Consider the following 6,645-nt stretch of genomic DNA (forward strand, 5'->3'; position numbering starts at 1 on the left):
GGTCCATAAAGTGTGGCTCGTGAGCTACATGTGGCTCTTTGGCCCCTTGAGAGTGTTCTCTTCTACAAAATACCACATGTGGGCGCTACTTCGATAAGGAATGTACCTACCTATATAGTGTAAGTTTACAAAATTTGGCTCTGAAAATAAATTTCAATCGTTGTACTGTTGATAATTTGGCTCTGTTGACTAATGAGTTTGCCAAACACTAATAGGGTATTCTCTACCCTAACCTTCTTCTTATTATTATTTTCAATATTAATATTAGTAGAATTGATATCATTAGTATTAGGATCACTATTGTAATTCATGATTTTACTAAGCCATTTTTTTAAATCAGGAATTAATTTTTGTTAATGCCATATAGCAGAAATTTTCAAATGGTGTGATGAATGAATTTCAAAATATGCAATACTTGACCTCTTTTGCCTTAGATTGTCAAATATAAAAACAACAACAGCCAACACAACATTAGCCATCTGCCGTGGACTTTCTATCTTGAACCATAAATATATCAGTCATATAATAGAGTTGCATATTACTGGTCACGTTGCATAATAAGGTTGTGTCAGAATAGTTAATTTTTTGTACCAAAACTCTTTATATACAAGTAAAGGCCTCTGTTTTTTAAAAAAGTCACTTTGGAGCAAAAATGATAGGTACTTACTATTGTTCTTATTTTTGTAAATCAATCAAAATTATGCTGATGTGTTTTGTCACATCAACACAACATGTAATATAGCTTCTGGTGTGCCACAAAATTTTAGGAATTAATTCTGTGTGCATGAGATGAAAGAGGTTGAAAACTGCTGCAATATGGCAATCAATAATCTCTTGTGCAGTGGGTCAGACTTCCTGGAGGTGATTATGGAGGGTCCCCTAACAGACAGATATTCACACATATGTACCTCTGTCCCCAGGATACCAGTCAGGGTCTATGTGACAGGGGAGCCTTGAAGAGGACTTCCTTGGGCAGTCTGACCTCTGGAACAATGTCCATCCTTTAGGATGATGTCGTGGACAGTGTGCTGCCATTCGGTAGAGGTGGTGGACTTCCTCGTCTTGCTTTTCTCTTCTCCCTGCTCTGTCTCCTCCAGGGTAACAGTGTGTTGTCATCCATACACGTTAGAGATCCAGTCAGCACTAATTTCCCAATCCTCCACACCTGTTAGGGGCTTCCCTGCATATTGTGTTTCTCAGTGACAAGGAAAGGCCAGAGATAAATGATAGCAAAATGTGGTGTAAATACAGTGAACTATATAATTCAGCCTAAAAAGGAAGAACATTTGCCACAGGCTACAGCATGGATGATCCTGGAGGGCGTCATGCTGAGTGTAGTGAGCCAGTCACAGAAACACAAGTACTGTGTGAGTCCACATACGGGAGGTTCCTAGAGTAGTCACCTTCATCTGGACAGAAAGTACTGGTGGTTTCTGGGGGCAAAGTCAGAGGATGGGGGAGGTGGAATGAGAAATTACTGTTTAATGAATAAAATTTCAGTTAAACCAGATAACGAGTTCTAGAGATGGATGATGAAGATGGTTGCAAATTATCAATAGTACGAGGGAACATAATACCACATAAAAATAGTGAATTAAGGATAGTTTCATGGTACATGTTTGTATGTTTTTTTAATCAGTTTTAGATAGGAGAGAGAGTGAGAGAAAGAATAGAGAGAAAGGGGGGAGAAGCAGGAAGCATCAACTCCCATATGTTCCTTGAAAGGGCAAGTGCAGGGTTTCGAACCAGGGACCTCAGCATTGCTGGTTGACGCTTTATCCCCTGTGCCACCACAGGTCAGGCAGACTTTTCTCTTGATCCACTGGTTATTTTGATTATGTTGTGCTTGGTCTGGTTCTCTCTATGTTTATTCTGTTTGATTTTTTTGAATACTAAATTTTTGCGTTTCTAGTGTCATCTGATATTGGAAAATGACAGGCTGTTCTCTCCTCTACTCTACTTCCCTCACCCATCCTTCCTCTGACTCCAAATACATGTGTCATAGGCTGCTTGATGCTTTCCCGTAGGTCACTGTGAACTTGTGTTTAGGCCTCCCTGCCCCTGCTCTCTGCTTCACTTCTTCATGTGTTTGTATTAACACAGGCTACGGCTTACTCAACTTGCTTCTGTAACGTCATCTGCACACGATCTCCTGGGTACATATCTCTTATCACAAAAATAATGAAAAAACTGCATGCTCGATGCTGAGTTTCTTGCTTAAGTTGGAATTCATTTCTTAAATGTATCTGCTGTTTCTTTGCAAAGGCAAACCTCAGATCATTTCACATTTGCTCAGGGAGTGGCTAATATCTTTGTGTTTTTTTTTTCTTCTTGCAATGGTTGTTTACATGAATGTCTTTGCTCAGGATCCTACATGAATGAAAGTTTATAAAGTAATGAACTTAATAATATTCAAAGGTAGAAGGAAATTCCTAGAAGGTGCATTGTTGGTTGTTGACGTAATTGGTTTTTCAGGGTGAACAGGTATCACGTGGCAGCTACACCCAGCTAGAGGGAGCCTGATATTTCTGACTGCCTGTGGATAGACTTGCTTTCTTCATTCCACTCATTAGGATTTTCCCCTCTGGTTAATGATTTCAGTCTGTAGACATAGATTCATGTTTACATTGTTGCATCATTTAAAGACTTTGTTTTACTGGACCACAGGGGCATTCAGTATTTTCTTACATCATGATGGTTCATAGTCTATTCTTCCATCTCCTCCGGTTTCTTATTATAACCGCACTCATCCTAAAGACTATTATCATCATTGTTGTGTCATGCAGACCTGCTGGGCCCCCACTGACTGCAGACCCTGTCTGCCTCTGTTGCCCCCTGTCTCAGGGAAGCTGACCGCTGTAGGGAATCCACGGGAAGGAGCCCACAGATCTGTCTCTTTGGGAATGGCTTGTTCAGCACTTTGCCTGGTGATCATGCTGACCTCGAGTCAGCCCTGTGGACAGAGGGAGCTCTACCGCTGCATATGCAGCCCTCTCCCTTGGGGAGATGCGGCCTCTCCCCCTGGGGCAGGGCCCCGGGTTCCTTCTCCCTTTCCTCTTCCCTCCGACAGGGTCGGGGTTTGATGAAGAGACACAGAGGGCAGGAAACTCGCATCACCCCATTGGGGCACTTTGTTTGTCCATGGACCTTCCTGGACTGCAAGACATGTCTGCAAGCCACGTCCAGGTGGGGTCTCCTGTTTCCCTTCTGTGGTCACTCTCAGGGTAGGGGGCTGTGTTTGGGGTGGGGGTTCTGCATTTTGTTATGGCGTGTCCTTGAACTCTCAGTGCCCTTCTCATGTGCATTTAATACATGTTGGTGAACCTGCCCCCATGCTGACTGTGGTAAAGGCCCTGGAATCCGGGCCCCGCCCTTCGGGTCCATCCTGTGAGGGCCGCAGGGCGCACAGGGAATTCCCACAGGTGCCAGGGACCTACCCCGCCCGCCCTGCCCCCTAGAGGCTGCCTGTGCCTCTACTCCCGCCTCAGCTCTGAGCAGCACCCGGCCACCTGTCTCCTCCCAGGAGAACCTTCACTCTCAGGACCGCCCTCCGGTGGCTGTGAGTCACGTGCTGGTCTGAAAAAAAGGAGTTCCCTTTCCCCCTGGAATTCTACCAAGTGGTGCTGCCTAGTTGGTCTGGTTCTTTTAATTATTAATCGTTCCTTTGGCTCCTCACAGATTCAGATGGAATTGTTGGAATTTTGAGTGCCATCAACAATGTTTTCTACTGAAAATTTTGCCAAACTGTATGTGTTGATTTTCACTTATTTAGTGTCATTTATTTCAATCTGGGGTGTTTTAGAAGTTTTTTTCCCAAAACACTACGAAGCCATTTCTTACTGCATTTTTTTTTTTTTTTTGGCTGTGTTGTGTGTTGTCAGTAATAGTGTTCTAGTTTATATTATTTACTGATGAAGTGTGTGGGTGTGCGATTATATATTAGAGACATTCATTTCATAACTACACTGTAGTGATGGGACATTTTATCACTTACGATGTGATCACACCACTCCTTGTAGAGTGTTTTCTTGCCTTTGAACTTTAGGTTCAATATGGTGTTCCATCTGAGAGGACAAAATGGAAATATCCCCTTTGTGAGAACCTTCATTTTGCTTGGGGAAAGCAAATACAGTTAATTATTAAAAACAAACAAATGCAGACCCCAAAATCTGCTTAAGAGGCGTCTGATGGGATTAGGGATTTATCCTAATTTCTCCAGCAGTGCCTGGTCTGTGGTGGGGGAGGAGGAGCTATGTTCGCACCTGGGGAGACAGGAGGCTGTAACCTCAGGAATTAGCTTAGATACAGAACATGGTCTGGAATTGACCGACTTTCCCCAACAGCTCAATTTAGAGATTTTGAAACAAAATTCAGGGAGTATCTTGTGGCCCAGGTGGGCATGGCTGCCTGTCTCCTGTCCAGCAATGCTGCTAGAGGCAGAGACATGGGCTTGAGGTCTCTGATCCTGCCCCGTGACCTTGCATAAGCAGGGACAGGCACTCTCTGATGACAGCCAGCACCTGGGGATGAAGATCACAGCTGTGTCCCCACCAGGGCTGACAGGGAGACAGGAGCCCTGGAGGGAAATGGATGAGGGAGGTGGGCTCTGTAGGAAGAGCAGGTGGAGGAAAGACTGTGAGCACCTGGGATCTGGGTCTCTGCCCACGGGCCCCGGGCACAGGCCTGAATGTGTGCTCAGAACCACTCAGGGACACCGGGCACCACACTCAGCTTCAGCACAGGTTTTATTGTTCAAATGTCTGCAAGTATTGTTGTATATACAGCGTTGAATTTTTTGCAAAATTCTATTTTGAATATTGCTAGATCACTGTATTTTACTACAATTGATGCCATACATTTGTAAATAGGTAATTTCTGAAATTCTCTGTTACTTGCATAGTTGTTTGTGAAAGGATTCATTTGCAAACTTTCACAAACATACTCATAATTTCTGACAGAAAATGGAACTGAAGTATTCTCTGTTTTGATTCTTAGATGGCTGTCTCCTCAGGGTGGGACTCTTAAGGTTACTAAGCACTGTTATTCCTGTAGGACTTGCCTTCCCGACGCTGAGCGTGCTTGTACAGTATGAGTCCTCAAAACACCTCAGTGTGGTTTATGAGCAAAGCGTTTCTGGTGACTTTACACTGATCAACCCCATCCAGGGAATAGTTTGTGAGAAGCCCTGGTTTCCTTCCGACGTGTCTCCCTTGTTTTGTTTCTCCCACTCTGTGTTCTAGGTGCAGAAAATGCCCCCAAGGATCCCGGGTAACTGGCAGTCATGGTGTCAGACACCACAGATCTGACTCTCAGCGTGAGCAGTTAAATTGTTGATAGATTCCAGACAGAGATCAAAAACAAAGCCAAATGAGGAGCATGAGATAAATATACACAGAATTAACTGGGAAAGTCAAGAGAAGCTTTGATGTGACTTGTAGAAGTTGAAGGGAATGAGGCCAGCTCACATCCTAGTGTCCAGGGAGCTCAGCAGAGCCCAGCCCTGCAGGAGACGGTGAAGCCAGAGGGACGCTGAGGTCAGGTCCACAGAGCAGCCAGGTCCTCTCCTTCCAGTGTCCCCAAACATTTAGTTTCTTCTCCTAGGGGACACGCATTTGTCCTGAGTTCACTTTCATTTACCCTGGAAGACAGCTGGTAAATCTAATCACAGCTACACTCTGAGGACACACACTGGCTTCACTCATGTTCTATCTGGAGTGGGAGCTTCGTGGGTGACATCACCTAGATACCCCTGTAAATGTGTGAGTGACATTGAAGGTGTGGACTGTGAGTCCCAGGGACTGGGAAGCACAGAGACAGGAGGGACACTGGCAGAGGGTCTGAGAGAGTGATGGTGCTTTGGTGTCTTCATCCCAGTCTGGGGGGACCCCCGCCAGGTGTGGTCAGGTGTCCTGTCTGTCATCCGGGGCTGAGCTCTGAAATCTGTGGGTGTCTCTGCTGCAGGACACGTTCTCACCCAGTTCTGTCCCGGTGACCTGTCTGGAGAGGTTCACTTTCTAAAGTCTTTTTTTCTTTTTGTCTGCTTTCTCAGTTTTCTTTTTCCTTCTGTAACACATTTTCTAGAAAACCTAGGGATATGATCCCTACCCACACCCTTAGGGGCCAACGGAGTTCCCTCACCATTCACTTAGGGGAGTCTGTACCCTGATCTCCACTGTTATTTTACTTTCAATATTAATATTAGTATAATTAACAACAGTGTCATTGTTTTTTAAAATGGCCAGACCGGCTCAGAAACTAAAAATCAAATATACTAAGCTACTTGGAAGTACTTTATTAATCTTGGAAAGAACCATAAAACACAACTTTAATATAACATTTCATAAACAAAGGTACAAAGTCATGGGAAGACTCCTGTCCTGCTTCCCACTGAAGTCACCCAGCACAGACAGTCCCCTCAGGACTGGTGGGGTGGCTGTACATGGGTCCCCCTGCTGGTCCACTCCCCGTGTCCTCAAGACAGGCAGGGCTCACCTCCTGCCGACCCAGACAGACCTGCCTGTTAAACTTAGATTTAAGGGCTCCTCACGCAAGAAGTCTACATTTCCATACAACTGATTTAAATTAAAAAAAGCAACAAAACTTTTCATATGCTACTTCTATATATAAAACTATAGTTTATAAAAA

Source organism: Saccopteryx leptura, chromosome 4, assembly GCF_036850995.1.
Source record: "Saccopteryx leptura isolate mSacLep1 chromosome 4, mSacLep1_pri_phased_curated, whole genome shotgun sequence".
NCBI lineage: Eukaryota > Metazoa > Chordata > Mammalia > Chiroptera > Emballonuridae > Saccopteryx > Saccopteryx leptura.